The following is a 25894-nucleotide window of genomic DNA, read 5'->3' on the forward strand; positions in this document are numbered from 1 at the left end:
CTCATGAAGGTGAGAAAGAATCAGTGAAGAAACGCTAAAAAACCAAAAGGCCAGAGTGCCTTTTCTCCTCCAAATGATTGCAACACCTCTAAAGCAAGGGCGCAGAACTGGTTGAAGGATGAGCTGGACGAATTGACAGAGGTAGGCTTCAGAAGATGGGTAATAACAATCTCTGCTGGGCTAAAGGAGCCTGTTCTAACCCAATGCAAAAAAGCAAAGAAGCTAAGAAGCTTGATAAAAGGTTAGAGGAGCTGCTAACTAGAATAACCAGTTTAAAGAGGAACATAAATGACTTGATGGAACTGAAAAACACAACACAAGAACTTCATGAAACATACACAAGTATCAATAGGTGAATCAAACAAACAGAGGATAGGATATTAGAGTTTGAAGACCACCTTGCTTAAATAAGGCATGCAGACAAAATTAGAGAGAAAAGAATAAAAAGGAATGAGCAAATCCTCCTAGAAATATGGGACTACATAAAAAGACTGAACCTATGATTGATTGGACTACCTGAAGGAGGTAGGCAGAATAGAAACAAGCTGGAAAACAGCCAGAGAGAAAGGCCAGGTCACCTACAAAGGGAGGCCCATCAGACTAACATTGGACTTCTCAGAAGAAGCCATGCAAGCCAGAAGAGAGTGGGGGCCAATATTCAACATTCTTAAAGAAAAGAATCTTCAACCCAGAATTTCATATCCAGCCAAACTGAGCTTCATAAGCAAAGCAGAAATAAAATCCTTTCCAGACAAGTAAACTCTGAGGGATTTCATCACCATCAGTCTTGCCTTGCCGGAAGTCTTTAAGGAAGCACTCAATATGGAAAGAAAAAAGCAGTACCAGCCACTGCAAAAACACATCAAAATTTTAAGACCAATGACACTATGAAGTAACTGCATCAACTAGTGTGCAAAATAACTAGATAACATCATGACGACAGGATCAAAGTCACACATAACAATACTAACTTTAAATGTAAGTGGGCTAAATGCCCCAATTAAAAGATACGGGCTGTAAAATTGGATAAAAAGTCAAGACCCATCAGTGTACTATATTCAGGAGACCCATCTCACGTGCAAAGATACACATAGCTCAAAATGAAGGAATGGAGGAAAATTGACCCAATAAATGGAAAGGAAAAAAAAAAAAAGCAGGGGTTGCAATCCTAGTCTCTGACAAAACAGACTTTAAATGAACAAATATAAAAAAAAAGACAAAAAGGGCATTACATAATGGTAAAAGGATAAATTTAACAAGAAGAACTAACTAATCTAAATATATACACATCCAATATGAGAGCACTCAGATTCATAAAACAAGTTCTTAAAGACCTACAAAGAGACTTAGATAGACTCCAACACAATAATAGTGGGAGACTTTAATATTAGATAGATCAATAAGATATCTAATATTGACATGATATCTAATATTGACAAGACTGTCAATATATCTAATATTGACAAGACTGTCAATATTAGATAGATCAACAAGACAGAAAATTAACAAGGATATTCAGGACTTGAACTCAGCTCTGGATCAAGTGGACCTAATAGATACCTTCAAAACTCTTCACTCCAAATCAACAGAATATACATTATTATTCTCAGTGCCACATGACACTTATTCTTAAACTGATCACATAATTGCAAGTAAAACACTCCTCAGCAAATGCAAAAGAATGGAAACTATAACAAACAGTCACTCAAACCACAGTGAAATCAAATTAGAACTCAGAATTAAGAAACTCACGCAAAACCACAAAATTACATGGAAATTGAACAAGCTGCCCCTGAATGACTCCTAAGTAAATAATGAAGTTAAGGCAGAAATCGAGAAGTTCTTTGAAATAAATGAGAACAAAGAGACAACATACAAGAATCTCTGGGATACAGCTAAAGCAGTGTTAAGAGGGAAATTTATAGCACTAAAATGCCCACATCTGAAAGCTAGAATAGTCTCAATCGACACCCTAACACACAATTAAAAGATCTAGAGAAGTAAGATATAACTAATCCAAAGCTAGCAGAATACAAGAAATAACTAAAATCAAAGCATAATTGAAGGAGATTGAGACATGAAAAACTTTCCAAAAAATCCAGGAGCTGTTTTTCTGGAAAAAAAAAAAAATTAACAAAATAGACTGCTAGAATAATAATAAAGAAGAAAAGAGAGAAGAACCAAATAGACACAATAAAAAATGATGAAGGAGATATCACAACTGACCCCACGAAATACAGGCTACCATCAGATGATACTATAAACAATCCTACACAAATAAACTAAAAAATCTGGAAGTAATGGATAAATTCCTGGATGCATGCATCTTCCCAAAACTAAACCATGAAGTAGTTGAATCCCTAAATAGACCAATATAAGCCCTGAAATTGAGGCAGTAATTAATAGTCTACCAACCAAAAAAAAGCCAAGGACCAGAGGGATTCATAGTCGAATACTAACAGAGGTACAAAGGGGAGCTGGTACCATTCCTTCTGAAACTATTTCAAATATTAAAAAGGAGGGACTCCTCCCTAACCCTAACTCATTTTATTTATTTATTTATTTGTTTATTTGATTATTTATTGAGATGGAGTCTCACTCTGTCACCCAGGCTGGAGTGCAGTGGTGCAATCTTGGCTCACTGCAACCTCCACTTGCCGGGTTCAAGCAATTCTTCTGCCTCAGCCTCCCAAGTAGTTGGGACTACAGTTGCATGCCACCATGCCTGACTAATTTTTTGTATTTTTAGGAGAGACAGGGTTTTCACCATGCTGGCCAGGCTGGTCTCAAACTCCTGACCTCGTGATTCACCCACCTCAGCCTCCCAAATTGCTGGGATTACAGGCGTGAGCCACTGCACCCAGCCTCCTAACTCATTTTATGAAACCACCATCATCCTGATACCAAAACCTGGCAGAAATGCAACAGAAAAGGGAAAACTTCAGGCCAATATCCCTGAAGGACAATGATGTGAAAATCCTCAATAAAATACTGGCAAACCAAATACAGCAGCACATCAAAAAACTTGTCCACCACAATCAAGTTGGCTTCATCTCTGGGATGCAAGTTTGGTTCAACATATGCAAATCATTAAATGTAATCCGTCACATAAACAGAACAAAAGACAAAAACCACATGATTATCTCAATAGATGCAGAAAAAGACTTTGATATAATTCAACATCCCTTCATGTTAAAAACTCTCAATAAACCTGGTATTGATGGAACATATCTCAAAATAATAAGAGATATTCATGACAAACCTACACCCAATATCATATTGAAGGGGCAAAAGCTGAAAGCATTCCCTTCCAACACCAGTGAAAGACAAGGATGCCTTCTCTCTTACCACGCCCATGAAACATAGTATTGGAAGTTCTGACTAGGGCAATCAGGCAACAAAAAAGAAAGTGTACTCAAATAGAAAGAGAGGAAGTTAAATTGTCTCTCTTTGCAGATGATGTAATTCTATATTTAGAATACCCCGTCGCTTCAGCCCCAAAACTCCTTAAGCTGATAAGCAACTTCATCAAAGTCTCAGGATCCAAAATCAATGTGCAAAAATCACAAGCATTCTTTTACACTGACAATAGACAAACACAGAGCCAACTCATGAATGAACTCTTATTCACAATTACTACAAAGAGAATAAAATACCTAGGAATACAGCTAACAAAAGATGTGAAGGACCTCTTCAAGAAGAACTACAAACAACTGTTCAAGGAAATAGGAGAGGACACAAATGGAAAAGCATTCCAGGCTCATGGACAGGAAGAATCAATATCATGAAAATGGCCATACTGCCCAAAGTAATTTATAGGTTTAATGCTATTACCATCAAACTACCATTGACATTCTTCATATAATTCAAAACAACTACTTTAAATTTCATATGCAGCCGAAGAAGAGCCTGTATAGCCAAGACAATCCTAAGCAAAAGAACAAAGCTGGAGGCATCACGCCTGATTTCAAACTATACTACAAGGCTACAGTAACCAAAACACCATGCTACTGCTACAAAAATAGATATATAGATAAATGGAACAGAACAGAGACCTCGGAAATGACACCATACATCTACAACCATCTGATCTTTGACAAACCTGACAAAAAGAAGCAATAGGGAGAGGATTTCCTACTCAATAAATGGTGCTGAGAAAGCCAGCTAACCATATGCAGAAAACTGAAACTGGATCTCTTCCTTACACATTATACAAAAATTAACTCAAGATGAGTTAAAGACTTAAATGTAAAACCCCAAATCATAAAAACCCTAGAAGAAAACCTAGTCAATAACATTCAGGACATAGGCATGGGCGAAGACTTCATGACGAAAACGCCAAAAGCAATTGCATCAAAAGCCATAATTAACAAATGAGATCTAATACAGAGTTTCTGCACGGCAAAATAAACTATTATTAGATTGAACTGGCAACCTACAGAATGGAGGAAGTTTTTTGCAATCTACCCATCCGACAAAGGTCTAATACCCAGAATCTACAAGGAACTTAAACAAATTTACAAGAAACAAACAACCCCATTGAAAAGTGGGCAAAGACCCTTCTTAAAATAAGACATTTATGTGGCCAACACACATTAAAAAAGCTCAACATCACTGATTATTAGAGAAATGCAAATCAAAACCAAACTTAGATATAATTTCATGCCAGTCAGAATGTCGATTATTAAAAAGTCAAGAAACAATAGATGCTGCCAAGGCTACAGAGAAATAAGAACGCTTTACATTGTTGGTGGTAATGTAAATTAGCTCAACCATTGTGAAAGACAGTGTGATGATTCTTCAAAGGTCTAGAACCAGAAATACCATTTGACCCAGCAATTCCATTACTGGGTATATACCCAAAAGAATATAAATGATCTACTGAAAAGGCACATGCACATGTATGTTTATTGGAGCTCTATTTACAATAACAAAGACATGAAATCAACCCAAATGTCCATCAATGATAGACTGGAAAAAGAAAATGTGGTACATATACACCATGGAATACTATGCAGCCATAAAGACAGATGAGATCATGTCCTTTGCAGGGACATGGATGAAGCTGGAAGCCATCATCCTCTGCAAACTAACACAGGAACAGAAAACCAAACAAGACATGATCTCACTTATAAGTGGGAGTTGAACAATGAGAACACATGGACACCGGGAGGGGAACAACAGACAGCAGAGCCTGTTGGGGGTTGGGAATCTAGTGGAGGGAATCTAGGGGACAGGTCAATAAGTGCAGTAAGCCACCATGACACATGTATACCTATGTAACACACCTGCACATTCTGCACCTGTATCCTGAAACTTAAAGTAAAATAATAAATAAGTAAATAAACCTCTGCATGAAGTGTATCTTATAATATATGGTGTATCTGTGTTGTTCCTTTTAAAATATATTCACTCATTTTTAAAAACATGTTTATGCATAGTCTTATTCAGGATGAATTTTGATGATTATAAAAATCATCTTTAATAATATGTAGCTTATATATATTTAATATTTATTAAAAATAAGCACATCTATTTTTTGAGCCTCTAAATTGGTTGCTGCCCTTCATGTAATATTCCCTCAGTCTCTAGAATTCTCTTTCCTTTTCACAAGTATATGGTAGAGGAATTAAGGATGGAGAAGAGTTTAACAAGTCAAGCCATCCTTCTCTTATTCTACTTTTCTCTGCCTGCTTATGAATAATTCCTTTCTTATTTACTTTTGAAATATTTATAATGCAGATGTCTATATTGTAATTCCCTTATTACGTTGGAAAGGGTGTTGCTGGAATATGTCTTTGTGTATGTTATTAAGAAAATATTGTTGAACTTCATTTGATAAAGCTTAATTAGTTGCATGTGTGGTGTGAGAAAAAGAATAGGTATTATTTCATTCTAATTAATTTTATCTCAACATGATTATAGAATTGTGATCTCCAAGACTTGAATCTAACATGAGTAAAGTGTTACTAGGTGAGTGAAATATTAAATGCATCAAAGTCATCAAGCCATCATTTATCTGTGTGTTTATCTCTGCAACAGAAATTTGCTAGCATTAAGAAATTGTGTGCATTGTTATGTAAGCTCTTTTTCACTGAACTAACAGTTCAAGAGAAAATTGTTCTCTTGCTTTTTAAATGAGAGAGGTAGATCAAGAGTGAGATAAGCATTTATTATTTAAGAATAGTAGAACTTAATGACAGACCATGAGCAGAGAGTCTATTTAGGAAGAAGAGGGAGGGACAAAAAGAGGGAAATACTTAGACATTTTTGGGTGTTTTGATATATATTTTTTAATCTGCAAGGACAAATAACAATACCTTTGAGAAAATTATTGGACAAATTAAAGGCAAAAGCTCTAAAACAATGGCTGGAAATGTATTAAAAATATTTATTGTGTATTTTCTTGTTCATATTATTTTTGGTTCATTATTGCGTTTTCCAATAGAAAACCAAATTTTCCATGAAGTAATAATTTTTCTGGGTAAAAAAATTATGAAATGCTTTTAAATTAGTATTAATACTAATTAAATTGTTTAAGTAAAATTTGTCATTTTAAAATGTTAAAGCAGATTTTTTTTTCTATTTGAAACTATGTTATTTATAATTCAAATTCAGATTTTTTTTTTTTGAAACCGTGTCATTTTGTTTAGCATTAAGCTTAACAAAATGTGGGACTAAGATTTCAAATAGAAGAGAGCCCTAGATAGATGGTGTATCAGTCTGTTCTCACACTGCTAATAAAGACATACCCAAGACTGGGTAATTTATAAAGTAAAGCGGGTTTAATTGACTCACAGTTCCACATGACTGGGGAAGCCTCACAATTATGGTAGAAGATGAAGAAAAAATCCACGTCTTCCATCGCAGCATGAAAAAAGAGAATGAGGGCCAAGTGAAAGGGAAAACACCTTATAAAACTATCAGCTACAGGACTGCAGGCGGAGCTCCCCACCAGTCCCGAGCCATGCCTGCACTCTTCAGCCCTTGGGCCGTCAATGGGACCAGGCGCCACGGAGCAGGGGGCGGCGCCCGTCCGGGAAGCTCAGGCCGCGCGGGAGCCCACCGCAGGGGGAGGAGCTCAGACACGATGGGTTGCAGGTCCCAGGCCCTGCCCAGCTGGGAGGCAGGCAAACCCGGTGAGAATTTGAGTGCAGCGTCTGCAGGCCGGCACTGCTGGGGGACCCTGCACAGCCGCTGCAGCTGCTGGCCCAAGTGCTAAGCCCCTCACTGCCCTGGGCCGGCGGTGCAGGCCGGCTAGCCGCTCCGTGTGCAGGGCCCGCCGAGCCGGCACCCGCCGGAACTCACACTGGCCCGCTAGCGCAGCCCGGGTTCCCGCCCGCGCCTCTCCCTCCACACCTCCCCACAAGCAGAGGGAGGAGGCTCTGGTACCAGCCATTCCAGAGAGGGGCTCCCACGGTGCTGTGGCAGGCTGAAGGGCCCCTCAAGCGCCACCAGAGTGGACGCTGAGGCCGAGGAGGCGCTGAGAATGAGGGCTGCTAGCACTTTGTCACCTATCAATAGAATGAATTATTTTCCTCTGAGTATATACCCAGTAACGAGATGGCTGAGTTCAATGGTAGTTCTAAGTTCTTTGAGAAATCTCTGAACTGCTTTCCACAGTTGATGAACTAATTTGTATTTCCACTAACAGTCTAAAAGTATTCCTTTTTCTTTACAGTTTCACCAACTTTCATTGTTTTTTAAATTTTTAATAATTGCCATTCTGATTTGTGTACGATGGTATTAAATTGTGGTTTTGATCTGCATTTCTGTGCTGATTAGTGATGTTAATTATTATTTTTTCTTATGTTTGTTGGTCACTGGTATGTATTCTTTTAAGAAATGCCTGTTCACCTCCTTTGCCCATTTTTTCATTGAACCTTTTATCCCTCATCAACTCTTTTCTTTTTTAATTGAATTTTTAAATTGACATAAATTGTATATGTTTATTGTATACAAATATCCACTTTTTTATTCTTAATACACTTGCCACTCTCTGGCATGGTCACCATTTATTTTTTTAAGTGCAGTCACGTGCTGTATAACAACATTTCAATTAATAACATACCACATATAGGACAGTGGTCCTATAAGATAATAATGGAGCTGAAAAATTCTTATCTTCTAGTGACATTGTAGCCATTCTGACATTTCAGTTCAAGGCATAACTCACATGTTTGTGGCGATGCTGGTATAAACAAACCTACAGCACTGCCAGTTGTTTAAAAGTATAGCACATGTAATTGTGTATATTATGTAATACTTGATGATAATAAATTACTGTTACTTGTTTGTATATTTATTATGTTATACTTTCTATCATTATTTTAGTGTTAAACTTTGAAAAGTTATACTTTTCTGCTTATAAAAAAAATTAACTGTAAATCAGCCTCAGGCAGGTCCTTCAGGAGGTATTCCAGAAGAAGGCATTGTTGTCATAAAATATGACAGCTTTATGCATGTTATTGCCCTTGAAGATTTTCCAGGGGGACAAGATGTGGAGGCGGAAGACAGTGATATTGATAATCCTGACCCTGATTAGGCTGAGGTAAATGTGTATTTTTGTATCTTAGTTTTTAGCAAAAAAATTTAAATATTAAAAAATATATAAAAATGTTACAAATACACAAATAATAAGGATATAAAAATAATATTGTTTTACATCTGTACAACGTGTGTGTGTTTTAAGATGTGTTAATACAAAACAAACGTTAAAAACATAAAAAGTTTGTAAAGAAAAATGTTATACTAAACTAAGATTAATTTATTGTTGAAGAAAGAAAAACGTCTAAATAAATTTAGTGTTGACTCCATGTACAGTGTTTATAAAGTATACAGTAGGGCCTGGACCTTCATGTTTCCTCACCACTCACTCACTGGCTCACCCACAGCAACTTCCAGTCCTGCAATCTTCATTCCTGGTAAGTATCCTATACAGGTGTATCACATTTTTTTATACCATATTTTTACTGTACCTTTTCTAGATTTAGATATTTTTAGATGCCCAAATACAATTGTATTATAATTGCATACAGTATTTAATAGAGTAGTCTGCTGTATAAATTTGTAGCTTAGGAGCAATAGGCTATGCTGTATAGCTTAGGTGTGTAATAGGCTCTCCTATCTAGTTTGTGTAATTATACTCTACAGTGACAAAAATGCCTAAGAACACATCAGAACATATCCCCTTCATTAAGCAACACATATAATGATTTTTGTTATAGAATTCTCAAATATATTATTGTACCATGATTTCTTCCTAAAACATGACATGGTATTTAATGTCTTCCCTCAATAAAAGACAAAGAATTATACTAAGAAACCATCTTCTTCCAACTTCCCTTCACAAATTTCATAGTATACCTTTAATTTTAATTCACCCCTTGACTTTTATTTGATCACAAAGATTATTAATAAGATTTTTACTTTTAAAACAAAATCTCTGCTTTATTATCTACAAAATTTAAAACTTACTCTTTGATTGCTGTTCAGTAAGGTAACGGAAGCCTTATGTTCCCCATTAATTTCTATCTTCCATTGCAAATATGTCAGCCGTACTATTATATTTATAATTAAATATATATAATAGTTACATTACCTTTATATATTTTTATAAATTTTGTTATTATTTTTATTCTGAGAATAGAAAATCAATTTGAAAGATTTTAATATTATTTTAACTTAATATTTTAAATATTACTTTTAATTTTAATATTATATTTACATTCTGCACAATCAGGCAAATTCAATTGATCTATCACAAAAGCCTTTTATTAATATCATTCAGAGAGTGTCTTAAGCATTGAGATCTAACAGATTATATTTTCTCACACTTCATCGATTGTTCAAAATAGCTTAATGCTGTTCCTCACTTCCCCATCCATGATTTCTTCTTTTTGCCCGTTTTTCTAATCGTTAAATAATCATTAAGATGCCTAAGATCATCCAACTTTAAAAACTTCTACTGATTCTGCCGTATGAATCTGCTATTTATGTTTGCTATGCAGCCATCATTTTATGATTCTTATTGAACTGTTGTGTTGAACTTAGACATCCTTTTGTCCTAAGGACCAGTTATTTGTGTAACGAGAAATAAGAAGTATATATGAATCATTTTTTCCTAAAATAATATTAATTTTATATTAACACAATTGCTAATCAAAACAACTAACATGATTATTAACATGATATTAATACAATTAGATTCTTATTCAATAATTTCTTATTCAATAATCTTGTATTTTTTAATCAAATTTATAATACCAACAAGCACCAAATTCTCTTAAGGATTAAAAAACAATCTCTGGTGATCTGAAATATCCCAGTGATATAGGTGGGTATTTTGTTTTATTCCTATTTCTAAAAATCATGGGTTTATCCTATTCTTGCTTTTGTGAACTTAGTGTATGTACCATCTTATTTTGCCCCCTGTATTTGAACATTCCTTTGAGATTTCCCCATCTTGGTATTTTTACTCTAGTTAAATGCCTTTTCTCCGGTTTTCCTTCCAGCCCTTCTTTTCCTTGTCCTTTAATTTGTTTTTAATAACATCTTATCTCTGAATATATTTTAAAATGTGTTTTTAAAAAAATCATGAATGTTACTGAAAATTCGGTAACTTCATCAACAAAAAAGTGATACCAGTAGGGCACAGTGGCTCATTCCTGTAATCCCAGCACTTTGGGAGGCCGAGGGGAGTGGATCTCCTGAGGGCAGGAGTTTGAGACCAGCCTGGCCAACATGGCAAAACCCATCTCTCCTAAAAATACAAAAATTAGCTGGGCGTGGTCTCATGCACCTGTAGTCCCAGCTACTTGGGAGGCTGGGGCAGGAGAATCACTTGAACCCACGAGGCAGAGATTGCAGTGAGCCGAGATCACACCAGTGCACTGCAGCCTGGGTGACAGAGCCAAGCTCCGTCTCAAAAAAAATAAAACATGTAAATAAATAAATAAATAAATAAACCATGTTTCTCTATAGGAAGTTTTAATATTAAAAAGATAGAAATTCCCTCTGAGTTAATTGATGAGTTATTCAGTTCCAGTAAATATTTTCACTTTGATTTTAAGAGCTGAGGAAGCCAATTGTAAATTTTATTCAGAAGAATTGTTTAAAAGAGTAGTTAGGAAATTCAGAAAAGCAATGTGGGGAAGCGAACCACACCAAGCTTTTAAATATAATAAAAGTCTGTATAGTTAAAGCAGGTTAGTATCAACATCAGAACTGACAGGCATACCAATGAAATAAAGTAGAAAACCCAGAATCAGACAAATTATATTTGGAAATTCAGTGTACGCTAACAAGGCATCTCAAATCAATGAGAAAAAGATAACTGATGTTTTGATAACTGGGTGGATCTAGAAGGAAAAACTGGATCCATGTCTCATCTCTTCATTAGCATATATTGTAAGCAGATTAATATATAAATGTATAAAATTTCAGTTATGAAGCTACTAGAAAAATTAGTAAATAAGTGAATTCTTAGTAATGCACAAGTAGTAAAATTTAATAAGTATTCAAAATTCAGCACAGTAATGGAAAATATAAATTTGATTATACTAAATATTTCATCACAAAAACACCATAGATAAGAATGACAAATCACAAACTGAACAATAAAATTGCAACTTCTTTAAAAGAAAATGACTGTTAAACTTATAAAGGGCTTCTAAAATTAATCAGGAAAAAGCCAACAACGTATCATAATAAAAGAGCAAATTGTATGAATATTAAATGCCAGAAAAAGAAATGTCAGTGGCTTTTACACATATGACAATATGTTCAACTTCAATAATAATAAGAGAAAAGCAAATAAAACTTCATTTGAATATCATTCATGATCTCTCAAGCTTTTACAAATCTGAAGGTTGAAGTTGTAGATCACAAGGACATTTATATATCACTATGGAAATGCAAACTGGCATATCACTCTTTAGGGGGGATTTGGCAATGTTTATCAAAATTGTACATTCCTTTATCCTTTGAACCAGCAAACCTATTTCAGAATCCTGGGAATCTATTCAAAGTTAAATTGACAAAAAATAGAAAATGACTTATGAACATTCATTTCAGCATTATTTAAAATAGCAAAAGACCAGAAACAACCTAAATGCTGTTTAGGTTTACTGGTTGGATAAATTACGTTGCTTAGGAAACTGAGTAAACAATGAAAAATCAAGAAGTATGCTGTACTGCTGGAAAATGGAATAAACTCCATAATTTACTAAGTAGTTAACTCCAAAATATATTGTTCAATGATGAATGCAATATAGATAAAAGTATGTATAGTGTACTATTGCGAAAAGAAAATAAATCTTGGGGCCCCCAAATCACTAAGCTGAAGGGAGAAGTCAAGCTGGAAACTGCTTAAGGCAAACCTGTCTCCCATTCTATTCAAAGTCACCCCTCTGCTCACTGAGATGAATGCTATCTGTTTGCCTCATTTAGAGAGGCTAATCAGAAACTCAAAAGAATGCAACCACTCTTACCTACCTATGAAATGGAAGCCCCCTCTCAGCTTCGAGTTGTCCCGCCTTTGCCTCAAGTACTCCCACATTTCCAGACTGAACCAATGTACATCTTACACTTATTGATTGGGGTCTCATGTCTCTCTAAAATGCATAAAAGCAAGCTGTGCTCTGGTCACTTTGGGCACATGTCATCAGGACCTTCTGAGTTGCGTCATGGGCGCGTGTCTGGAAACTTGGTGAAGTAAACTTTCTTTGTCTTTTCTTTTTTTTTTTTTTTTTTTTGAGACGGAGTCTCGCGCGCTGTCGCCCAGGCTGCAGTGCAGTGGCGCGATCTCGGCTCACTGCAAGCTCCGCCTCCTGGGTTCCCGCCATTCTCCTGCCTCAACCTCCCGAATAGCTGGGACTACAGGCGCCTGCACCATGCCAGGCTAATTTTTTTTTTTTTTTTTTTTTGTATTTTTTAGTAGAAATAGGGTTTCGCCGTGTTAGTCAGGATGGTCTCCATCTCCTGACCTCGTGATCCACCTGCCTCGGCCTCCCAAAGTGCTGGGATTACAGGCCTGAGCCACTGCACCCTGCCGGTGAAATGAACTTTCTAAATTCACTGAGATCTGTCTTAGATTTTGGGGATTCACATTTTGGTAACCCCAGAGGAATTCTGGGTGGAGATGCCCCTGACCTTTGGCAAATCTATCAGTGCTTGATACCCGTGTAACGCCTAAGGTTCTTGCCTAGCCATGCCAAAGAATTGGTGTGGCGGCTGCCCTCCATGAGCGATAGAGACACGGAGCGATAGAGAGAAAAAGCTGTAGGCTTTATTGGGCGGAGTGAAAGTACAAAGCTTCCACAGCGTGGAAGGGGTCCTGAACGGGTAGGCACTGTTGGTTTTGGGTGATTGCCTTTTAAACTCGTTAAGGCAGGAAATATGTGCAGCAGGAAGATGTTACCGGAATGAGAAACAAAGGCAGTAAATTATTTTGTGATATATCTTAGATTTTGAGGAAAACCAGAATTGCAACTTCGGTTTTATCTACTTTATGACCTTGCAGCAGCATGGCAAAGGAGACAGAATCTTATAGGACTTAACAAAGTATGTTTACAAGGAATTGGAATAGGGAGTATAGATAAGGTCTGCTGGTCGCAGAAAAACGGGAAGTTAACATTTCTTTTACTTTAGTTTCCGCGGATGGGGAAGGGAGAGAGAACACAGGGAAACTTACAGCAAACTTTTAGCTGTTTATAGCTTTCTTGAAGAAGAAAACACACGCACAAGTCCTGGTGTTAAGAATATTTTAAGCATATATCTTCAATATTATTCATCCAGGACTGACGTAAGTCCTGATGCAGGAAATAAGTGAGTTTCACAGCTTTCTGAGCAGGGGCTTCCTACTCCACCCAGGAAGCCCAGTTGGCACCTCCTCTCACCAGCGTGAGCTAACTTTATGGTTCAAACCAGTGGGAGAATTTGCAGAGGTCTAGGAGCACCCCCTCCAGAGAATCTCTGATCTCCAAAAATTTGGTCAAGATCTAAAGTTTATTTTGCTGTACACCTCCCTTCTATTTTGGAGTTTTACTTGCTCCAAACAAGGAAGGCAAGATTTCCTGTATCCATCACAATGGAAAGCAGGTAACTTCTTTATGGCGTTTGAGCTCCCTCTTAGCAGAGAAGATGAGTTTGTGTTTTGTTTTTGTTTTTGTTTTTGTTTTCCTGCTTCTAGAATGGGAGAAAGCAGCCTTCAGCCTGAGACCCATCCCTAGGTAAGTACCTGAATTGGAGTTTTGTCTTGGCTAAAGTTTAACAACCAGCTGCTATTAATTTCTACTTACCATTAGAGCACTCAGTGATCATATTGTTGGGTTTTTACTGTTGTTGTTTGTTCTGGATTTTCACCCACCAGATTTGACCAATTTTACCTGATTTGGTCAAATCTGAGTGAGAATTCCAAGTTTTGGGTAACTAAGTCCCTCTAATTTGTACAACATTCCTCACAACTGCAAAGGAGGGAAAACATGCACTTAGTTTCTGAGTTTCTGTTCCACCTTATACCTCCTACCCCTTTTGCCATCTGTAGTACCAAAACGCCTAGACTTGAAACCCTTTAAAGAATTCACCTCCTTGGGGGTATTCTGTTTTCTTTGTGGAGTTTCAAGAGTCATGGGCAGATTCTTCTTAGGTCTAAAGCTCTGTTTTCCTGTATTGCATGACCTGGCCTCTTTGGCTTTGGGAATCACAGAGATTACCTTGTACTGTGAGGGGATTTGAACTTGGCATGTGTAATGGCAGATGAGAGCTGCAAAGTAGGAGTGGCTGAGCAGGAATTTAAATAAAGCGGTCTTGGCTGTTGTCTTTTTCTCTCCCCTACGAAGTTATTGTTTAAGGATTCTAATTCTAGTTTGGAGATACATTCTAAGGGGTCTTCTCTAATGCTTTTTCTCCCAAACTACTCTCAGTTCAGCTTCTCTATGTGCATTGGTGTGGGGAACTGAACTGCTGTTTTCGTAGCAAAATGAGAGGCTGAGTTTTCTCCACTCCAAAGAGAAAGTGCATTTGTTCCTCCCAGCCAAGAGGCACCCCTGGGTGACTGGGGGCCTCATGGAACTGTCTGGGTAGTTGAACCACCACAATGTGCAGCAGCCCCACAGGGAAATCCCCAACAAAAATTAACTCAAAACAACAATAACAACAACAATAAAAAAACCTACTTGTCCAGGAAATGCATATAAGGGCTGATCACCTGCCATTTTGAGTGTTTTCTAAGGTCATAGACCTCTGGAGAGAGAAACTGAGACAAGTGAGAGGGTGGAAATGACTCAGTGTTGATACACTGTGGAGTCCTGCCCACAAGCAGCACACATTGATCCGCCACACAAAAACCCTGGGCCACAGCTCAATTCTTCCTTTTAAGAAAAAGACTGGAAAAGAATCTAAGAATGAGGAGAAAACAAGGAGAATGACCCCCTTTCAAGCATTCCATAGGTTTTATGGTATTTCTACTTGCCAGAGTTTATGTAAAATGGAAGTAATATGGTCTTTGTGCACATTTACCTTAAAGTAAAAGAGCCCTAAGGTTGACCTGCAAACTATAGACTTCCTAAGTTATCTTTTTCTCTATTTTTCTTTTCTGGCTGCTTTAAATCTGCTGTTATTTTTTTCATTAAGATAAAAACCACTATTTGGTTCCAAAAGGTTCTTCTTGTAAGTCAGTGAATTTGTATTTATCTCATGGCTAAAGTTATGGAGTAAAAGATTTAGGATCTGTCTCTCTCTCTCTCTCTCTCTCTGTGTGTGTGTGTATGTGTGTGTGTGTTCATAATTCTATAATTTTATATTCAATTGGCAATTAAACCTATTTTAATTTCACTCTAGCACATCAGAATTTGTCTCACTGAATCTTATGATGTAAATTTTGCTCTTGGATTTTCAACTGAGTTATTTCCTTTAATATGCAAATTTGAGGCTATTTAGCTAACAACTACCTAGGGTAGTAAAACATGTTACCAAGACTTTGAAAGTTTAAGAAAAAAAAGTTTATCATGAATCTATAAGATGTATTTCTATGTATTTCATGCCTAATACATTTATGTATTTATGTGTTGTGTACACGACATTTCACTGCTGAAAATAAAAGAACTGTAATTCATTGGCTTAAGAAAATAAAAGCACTTGAATCAAATACTTTATCAGGAAAAGGGAAAAAACTAGTGAAATGCTTTTTCAAGTTAACGTAACTTAAGTAAAATATTTAATAAATAAGCTAGACTTAAAATTATTGGTTAAGTAATGTTAGAAATGTCTTAAAAATTGCCAGCAGACATTGTTGTTTAAATTTAATCAAGCAATTTATTAGTTATTCTTGCCAAATAATATAATATGTCAAAATTTGGCATCAGGTTTACAAATGTATAATCTGAGCCCAAAGCAAAATGATCTTTACTTGTGTAATCTTTAATAAACAAGACGTTGATATTGGTTTTATAACAATAGCTACATCTTGCACTTAGTAAGATTACCACAACTTCTAATCTTGTGGCTTTAGGCAATCTAGTCCACAGGCAGTGAGGTTTATTTTAGGAAGGAACTGTTATTGTCTTTGTTTCAAACCTAAATTATAAATTAATTTACTCCCAAAGTTAGGTCAGCCTAGGCCTAGGAATGAACAAGAACAGCCTTGAGGTTGGAAGCAAGATGGAGTCAGTTAGGTCAGATCTTTTTCATTGTCTCAGCTATAATTTTGAAATGGCGGTTCTATAATTTTAAATAATGACTATCACAGTTTTCACAAATTAGGCAGGTAAATGATTAAAATAAAATAATTAGGTAAATGTAATAGTATAAATACATGTAGAAAAACTAGTCATAATTTAGAATCTAAAGTTGTATTAAATTTAATAATAGGTATTTTATTATATGGATACTTTCCAATAAAATATATTAAATATTATAAATACTTGATATATAATAAAATATATTATATATTATACATATCCAAATTATTTTATATATTATAAAATATATTTATAAATATATATTTAGAAAACATTCTTTCTAAAAAAAGTGTGTCCTTTTAAAAAGGGGAACCAGTTTTTTCTATTTCAAAACTTATTTAAAGCTAGGTAAAAACTGTGTAAAAGAAACCAGAAAATAAGAGAGACGTAAAGAAAATTTTAAAAATAATGATTTTTTGGTAAGAAAGATTAAAAAGAAATAATTTTATATGAGAAACAATATTATATGGTAGATTTATTCCTATAATAAAATGGTTGTTTAAGAAAGAGATGTTCAGGACAAATAAAAAAGTTCAAACATGTCATGAAGGGTCTGTGTAAGTCATAAGCCACAATAAGAGGATTTATTAAAAAAAAAAAAAGAAACCAACAAATAAATTTTCTTCAGGAATCGATTTACTCTTAAAAATTAGAGATTTAAACTTTTTTTACACAAGTTTAACTTTTATTGTATCTCGCCATTTTCAGGTTTTTTCCCCTTTTTAAGGGTGCAAAATGATAACATTCTCCTTCAACTCATTTTCAGCTCATATAAGTTTTTTTCCCTCAATTTCTGTTTGTTGTGGTCTGATACTAACAATGCTTTCTTAAATGCCCAAAGGAAATGTTTTCTTCAACATAATATTCTGTGAAGTGCAGATGTTTTTTCTCTGAAAATTGGGTAAAAACTCAAGCATTTTTCTGTCTTTGTTTTGTTTCAGGGTATTAAGATAGTTGATGAGAATATTTTTTCCTATTCAGAACTCAAAAATAATAAGTGCATAAAGAATGCCAGAATTAGAAAATTAATACATTTTAACAATAATAAATAATGGATACAGAAATTAATCATTAATGTTATGTAAACCATTCACTGAAAGGTTGGCACAGTGAAACTGCATGAAATCATTAGCCAGTCTTTATATCACCAATGGAGGGACAAATAAAAATGATGGAACAAAGAATCAACTATAAATTTATCTTATCAAAACAACAAAAGCAAAGAATTATTTGGATCTAATCAAGTCTCTACATGCCTATTAAGAGGAATAGGGATGAATTGGGAACATACTAAATTACATGAGAATATAAAAGAAAAATTTTAGACTGTAGAAATCCATCCACATTTACAAACATATACAATGTTTTTTAACAAATAAATGGCATGGGGAAAAAAGGTCATGGAGAAACAGAGCAGTTGTAATATAATGAACTCTGTAAGACATAGCAACCAAACACAACATGTGTTCTTTTCTGAAACCTTGGTTTGAGAAAACAATGGTAATACATATTAGATAAAACTGATTTGAGATAAAATATGAAGGTTGTTTCTTTGGCATCACAATATCCACTCTAGAAGCAGTGGACTCCTCAAAGAAGTGTGTTCACCTTCTTTTGAGAGTATTTCTCTTATTTTACCCTAAGGATAATTTTGATTTTGGCTGCACCTTCAATTAATCACCTTGATTTCCATCTTTCCTTTTTTTCATAGTGTCCATAGTGCTTAAAATTTGGGAGCTTTGCTCTAAAATAGAGCTGCTAAAATTTTGTGAATGTGCCTTATATGGGATCTCCTGCAATGGATTATTAATCAATATAATTCCAATTTTCTCAGAAATGTATCAATATTGCTCCACTGATATTCCCTATTACTTTCAAATATTTTAGAAATATAGTTGCTATGAAAATTTTAAATATATCCTTTCAATTGCAAAAGAAATGGCATGAAGGAGTTATGCTTAATCTATCATGTGTAACTCAAAGTCTCATATAATATTTCCATTTAGTTATATTTTTATTAAGTGTATCCACAATTCTATATATAAATTATGTATCTGGCTACCACACAAAAGTTATTTTAAATTTTGCATTTTGAATTTCTCAGTTTTTCAACTTATTTTCTAAAAAGCAATGATGAAATTTCTTCTTTCAATAAGAGTTGCTGTGGATAATCTTCAAAGATGGCTGTCATCACTTCCTCTCTTCTCTGTGTACATATGCCCTCACTCATATGAAGAAGCATTTGCTTTCTCTATTCTGGAAATGAGCTGCCATGTAAGAAATGTACCATCATGAGACACCATAGTATGAGCTAGGGCAATCTAACTGCCACATAGAAAAGTTACCTTATGGAGAGAGGGGAAAGACCTGAATAACCTCCAGTTGTTTCTGCTCTTCCATATGAAGCACCAGACACGTGAGTGGAGGAGCCATCTTGGATATTCTAATCTCAGCAGTCATCATGAAGAGCCAAGTGCAATCCAGATTGAAGAATCTGGGAAATAATAAATTTATGTTATTTAAAGAGACTATATTTTGGGATGCTTTGTCATAACATAGCATTACATATCAATTATATTTTTTATTGCATTTACTATTAATTCTAAAATAATATTAAAAATAGTGATGATAGTAAGCATATTTCTCTCACTTCTGAAATAAATTGAAACCCTTTTAGTGTTTGGCCGTTACATACAATTCTGGCTTTGGTATTACATAATATAACTTCTTTGTTCAATAAAATTTTCATGAAAGCTGCTACATGTTACTCTTCTTGGATTAGAAAAGATTTTCAGTATAAAACACAGATATCTTAGTTTATATTTCTTTAAAAGAAGAATCTGAGACAAGAACTTAGTTGCAGATAGTTTAGCAAATACTCTGAAGGAGGAGGAGTGACAGAGAAGAGCATTAGATAAGTAAGAATGAAAAACTGATATAAGGCTCTGTAATAGAGGTTACCGATTGTAGTCAATGAGAGCATAATTCTGCCAGGAATACAAAGGCAGAGGTTGGAGTTTTTATCCACTAACTTCCATCTTTCATTATTTGAGGGTTACCTTGGGGGTCATTAAATTTACTATATTTATAGACTGTATTTATGCAGACTATTCTCAGCTTTGGGAAAAGTCCTGGGGACAAAAAGCAGGGAAATATTTTTTTTGGTCTTCAAGTAATAAACAGGAGTTTGTGTCCCCCAGTAGTTGTCCACTTCCATTGTGGATGAAATTGAAAAGGGCCAATGCGATGTGATATTGAGTATCAAGTGTGAGGGCTCTCGGAGTTTGATTATGCTGTTACACAGTAAATTCTTCTCTGTCATATATTTTGAAACTGGTGGCTGGGTCTGAGCTCTGAAAATATCAAAATGTTAAAGAAATAAACCACAGTATCTGCTGTTATAAGTGGCCCAAAGGCAGAAATTGATATCCTGCCCATCTCCTTTTCTTTAACACGTTTCCATCTCTTCCAAGAACTTAGCTACTGTAGCAGCTATTCTGGATTTTCCCTATCATGAAATAAACCAGGCATGTTTGACTAGTCCTAGTCAATTTTTGATGCAATAATTGCTTATTCAACCTCACTGCAAGGGGCACATCAGTTGATTCCCTGAGATCTAGAGATAATGACCTGCCCTGATTCTATAGAATTATATCTAGAGAAAATTGTTCATCTTAGTATTTCAAAATAATGATCCATAATTTTGTCTTCCAATGTAGTAATTCATTCATTTGATTCAGGTCTACTGGCATAAGAAAACTAATATAAAAATTGTTCATTCCTATTTTTTTACTTTTTTGGTTTCTCAAACTGTGTATGCTAACTACCCGTTGTATATGGTATATTTTGCATCCTAGAGACTGGCACCCACTGCAGGGTACCTTCCCTGAGCTGACATCTCTGCTGAAACTTTAGTATATCATTTCATTATCTTATTAGACTGGGTTATGCTGATAAATACGGCATATGGTTGGAACAGAAGGCCCCCATCATTATATGCTTATTGTTATACCTCTTCTACCATAAAATGCATTACTTGACCTCAAGTAATATTATGCAGGACATTATATAATTAAATTAGGCTTTCAGTAAGCTCCCAAATCATAGTATTGGCAAAGACATTGTGAACAAAAAAACATAAATACATTTTAAAATAAGAGTTTGTTTCAGCAAAGATGAATTATGACCCACTTCTAGAATTGAAAGTGTCCAGTAACTGACTTATTCTAAGTGGTTGCTTGCTCTCATATAATGAATGGAACATTATCAAAGGCTTAATCCCAGTCTCTACTGCTTACAGGTTGGGCACATAGCTTCAGTTGTCCAGTGGCCACTGTTATGCATGATCTCAGGCAAGTATTGAAGCAAAAGAAAACCAAAGATATGCATAATTTATTTCTACTTTTCTAGATCCATCCACATGTCCCTTCTTTGTACATCTGATCTTTCTGTCTTACTCCATCCAGGTCTATGTGCAATCAGGTCAGTCATTCATCCATATCCAAGCATTTAAACACATTGTAATTCCAATAAATTTCCTTCCATGTAAATGGAAACCCAAATGTGATGCTCATAGCTTGGCCCATGAGGAGGATTATCCTTTTGCCAAAGAGCCTTTAAGGCTAATTCTCATTATGATTGTGTGTGCCAATGGTCCATTTATCATTTAGCACTAACATATTCAATCAATCCATCCACAAACCAGGTACAAAACTTTTCCTTCTTCATTTTTGATCAAAATGAATTATCCATGAGGTCATGGTGTGATCAGAGGAAGAGATTAAAAAGAAACAATGGCTGGTGACATGAGGGTCTAGGTCATGAGTGCCTCTGGATATACTTTGAGAAGATTAAAAATGCATTATTATTATTATGGGATAGACTGATTCTTGGTGCATGATGGAAGCCATTGTCTCATAATCTCTTGATATTCTAAGATCCAGCGCTCAGTCCCTACTAAGGTCTTGTAGTACATCAGAAGCAGCATTTCAAATAGCAAGGAGTTATCTGCTGCAGAGAACAGATACAGAACCCCAGTGGTTTCTGCTGCAACTCTTCCACAGGGGGTTTCTCACAGGGTCTTGGCTGCCATGTGTACTATTAGCACCCTACTATATTCTAAGGGGAAGGGCCATTTTCACTGTAACCTAAACCTGCTGCAAAGCCCTCTTCTTCCAAATGACCCGCTTAAAAATATTTTCTTCTAAGTATGTAATATAAAAGTTTAAACAACATTCCCAAAAGCTACAGATGCTGTTTCCAACAGTCAAATATATTTACAAAATCTTCTGTCTATTTCCTAGTGGTAGGTTATGCAAAGTATATAATACAAACTTTACCTTAGAGTGGATGCCCCAGAATGCCAGAGATTGTTGGACCCTAAAGTTTTGCTCTCGTCTACTTTAGTGTTGTAGTTTGCTAAGACATTCAAGGCACTTGCCACTTTCTATTCACTAGGTTCAATTAGCACAATGCCATTAATTTATTGGATTATCATAACATTTCCCAGAATGGAAAGTTGATCAAGGCCTCTGCGGACTATACTCTCTTGGAGTGCAAAGGAATTGACATATACCTAAGACCTAGGAGAAGGTGTGTGTTCACGCACTTTTCCTGTCCTCCTACTAATACTGTTTTTCCACATATACATAAAATGTTTTTTAAAATCTTTACTATTAATGAAGATCAAAAAGAACAAAATAACATATTTTCCAGACTATTGCCACATATAAAGTACTAAAATTGATCTGTTCCATTAAAATTCCCAAATCTAGTATAATAACAGTAAGTTAGACTCACCCTTGGTTAAGTTTACAGCAGTCCACTACCAGCTCTTTTTTTTTTTTTTTTTTTTTTTTTTTTTTTTTTTTTTTTTTCCAGTGATCTTACAGTTAAATTGAACAGGGGAATAAAGAAAATCACTACTACCACCAATTCATTAATTGTTTGAAGGTAGTATGAATCTATGTAATTTAATTCTGATATTAAGTATTATTTCTGATTTCTTGCCCTGGGTAGGAAAGGGTTGGGGAAGCTTCAAGGATTTATATTTGATCATACTTAATATGCAACACATAATGAATCCTATGAGTACATATTACTACAGAAATCAGGTAACCAATGTGCAGGTTCTTTGAGCAACTAAGTCTATCCATCTCAACTGTGCACTTAGCATCTGGGGAGATAACTATGGACTGGAATCTGATTTCAATCATGTGTCCATTAAGTACTTTTTATTCATGAGCACTCAATCTAACTGAAGAGGGAATTTGGTTATGTTGTATCAATAAAATCTCAGACTTCAAGTCCAACAGCTCTTAAAAGTTCTGAATAGTGTTCTTTTCTTTGTATACATTCACTGAGGTATAAGGCTGTAGGTTCTCAATATTTATTATTGGTACTTGTACTGTCATTGTAGAGTCCTTCCGCAAGGTTGTTATGACTTCACTTCAAGAGATGGGCTCCGGTTCTGAGAACCAGCTCAGTCTGGGTAGGTGGGTGAGAAATGGTGGTTTTTCATCACAGCAGCTAATGCTAGTCTTTTGCTTGCCAGTTCAGGTTTTGTTCTAATTGCAAAACCATAAACATCCTGGTTGGCTATCCATTTCACCCCTAGGAAAATCAGTGTTATATATCATAAAAGACTCTTATATAAAAGACATCCTGCTTATCCCTCTGGCATTGCTGCTAAATTCAGTTACCATACCCATATTAATTCTAATGATAGATGTTACCACCTAGTCTGAGATATTTGAAAATAATATTGTCCCATTATCATTTGGCAGAATAGTTTCATGGCACCTTTTCGTACTAACAACTCTGGCCAAATCATGACAACAGTTACTGAGATGTTGGATGTCCTAATCAATAGTGCATGCTGATAGCCTTTGTGAAATGAGGACAGCATCTCCAACTCATCTACTAAAAGCCATCTCAGCAGCAACATTTAAAAAATTCCTCTCCTGGTGTTCTTGCCTGAACCTTAAGTTTGGATTCACAGGAAAATGATTATCTGAGCCATATCTCCCACTTCTGGTCAAAAATTCTCAAAATTTGCTCCCTCACACTTTCCCTGAGCTCCTGCTAATACGTGTTTGCCAGGACTTACAAATCTTCAGGGAGTAATCTGACTCTAGTGATTGGTCTGGAAGTCTTAAGAGAGATAGGAACAGGGTTAGAGGAGGACAAGCATCATCTTCAGGAACTTCTGCCTCAGATTAGAATTTCTAACATCTCCAGACAATGAGTGGCTACCATTCTCCTGTAAGAAGAGGATTTTGTTTGTTTGTTTTTGGTAATCTGGATGTTTTAGGAGAACTTTAGAATTAGGAGGTTTTTGTTACCCCTTCAGATCATCCCCATTCGATGTCTAAGGGAATTACTCCTGCTTAGGAGGCCCCCGATCGTAACACAGGATTCACGGTGAGCTTGGCATACACTTCCTTTGGCAACTCTGCAGATTTAAAATTAAGTTGCATGTCTGACTTTTAATAATCTGCCTTCTGACTGTAAAAGATGAGAGACTCTGTAAACTGTCATGGAGGGATTCTGGATTTCACTGCCAACTGAGTTAATAGTTGGCTGACATGAATCTGCCACTTGCTTTTTTCAAGGCTTTTAAGATAAGTCGACAAAAATTATCTAACTCTACAGTATTTATAATTCCTGTTGCTCTAAAATTGTTAAACTGTTATAGTTTCTGGACAACCCAAAACTTTTCTTCCATATATGATGCAATAGACTAAAATTTAAAGTCTTTGTAATTTTGAAATAATAGCATAATAGAGGAGACGTCACTACTCACTTATTAACAATGATAGGAACCTGTTGTCATCTAGCCAGTAAGGTCCAGTTCCGGAATTCCATAATGATGGTCTCTTTCCTAAAACCAGTTTATTGCCACGTATGTTAGTTTGGGTTCCCTGAAAGTCATTTATGAGACAACGACTTGGGTGCATATCTCAGTCCCACATCACCTATTCGTTTGAATTTGGAAGGTGATCCCATACAGGAATGAGGAAATAGAAAGACTTAGAAAAGGCATAATACAAAGCTAGTATTAGGTTGTATTTGGGGGATTTTTTTTTACTTGGGAAATAATAGCTCAATTCTTGTAAAACTATTTGGAAGCATAAAGAATGACCTTAAGAATTGCCCATCCTAAGGAAAAGTCCTGGACCTACATCCATTGCCTCCTATCCTATGTTACTTGAGGATTGCCCTGGAAAACTTAACTTTGCTGTGCTTCAGTGTTGATCAAGTAGCTCCCTAGACTTTGGAAAAGACTGTGGGATTTAAAAAAAAAAAAAAAAAAAAGGCAAGAAATTGATGGTAAGAAGTAGAGGTGTCAAAATGATTGAGCTCACAGGAAGTTGTGCAATGTAGCTGGGGCTGATCCGGGGGCAGTCCTAGAGATGTAAGGAGAACAAAAAGTAACCTTTTTGCATGACAATTGCAATCCAGAGAGCAATTACTTATGCATCCGTCTCTCATTTACTAAAAGTATGTAATTTTTGTTTGAGTAGTTTAGTTTAATTTGAATTTGAGCAACATACTTTATCAAAAATACATGTATAACTAATAGGACGACTATATATTTTTCTTTTAAATGAATGCTATGGTGCATTATATCACCACAATTACTAATAACAAGAGTCATAATCAAAATTAAGACAACTTGAGAATTATGTACTAGTTCTGAGTCTATAATAGTGTCATTGTGAAAATATTTTAAAATGATTTTTTCGTTAATATAGTTTTGTAAGACATCGGCACATTCTTGGTTTTTGTTTTATTTGTTGTTATTAGTTTTTCTTACATTTTTCGTAACAGAACTATGTCTTTGGAAAAGGTAAATCAAAAATATGTTATTGCTTTAAGTGGTAGGTGGTAAAAGTGAATGTAATAAAACTCCTCAGGATATTTTCAGTGTCTTAATCAATATACATAGCTTTATTATTGCCTTTCAGTATATTTTTATACTCTATATTTTTATTTGAAGACATTAATTTCATTTGTATTATGAACAATATTTTTTAAGTGTGTAAACTGCTCATTTATTTTACTTTTTGATAGGTGTTTCTGATTTTTCTTTGCTTTCATATATAATTAACTTAATTTCATTTATAATTAACTTAATTTCATTTATAATTAAT

The 25894-nt window shown here is 35.3% G+C and overlaps 1 long non-coding RNA gene across 2 annotated transcripts in view; it reads left to right on the forward strand.

The window, feature by feature from the left end:
* The window catches only part of LOC105472985 (uncharacterized), a 148413-nt gene that overhangs the window by 40025 nt on the left and 82494 nt on the right, over positions 1–25894 (forward strand). Inside the window, exon 4 of one of the 2 annotated variants that reach the window (XR_011624327.1) lies at positions 14192–14206. The exons of the other annotated variant lie outside the window; for it this stretch is intronic. This is a non-coding gene — a long non-coding RNA (uncharacterized lncRNA). Of the gene's footprint in view, positions 1–14191; positions 14207–25894 lie in introns of those variants that run through there. 2 annotated transcript variants of the gene reach the window in all.

Source organism: Macaca nemestrina, chromosome 6 (genome assembly GCF_043159975.1).
Source record: "Macaca nemestrina isolate mMacNem1 chromosome 6, mMacNem.hap1, whole genome shotgun sequence".
NCBI classification, from domain to species: Eukaryota; Metazoa; Chordata; class Mammalia; order Primates; family Cercopithecidae; genus Macaca; species Macaca nemestrina.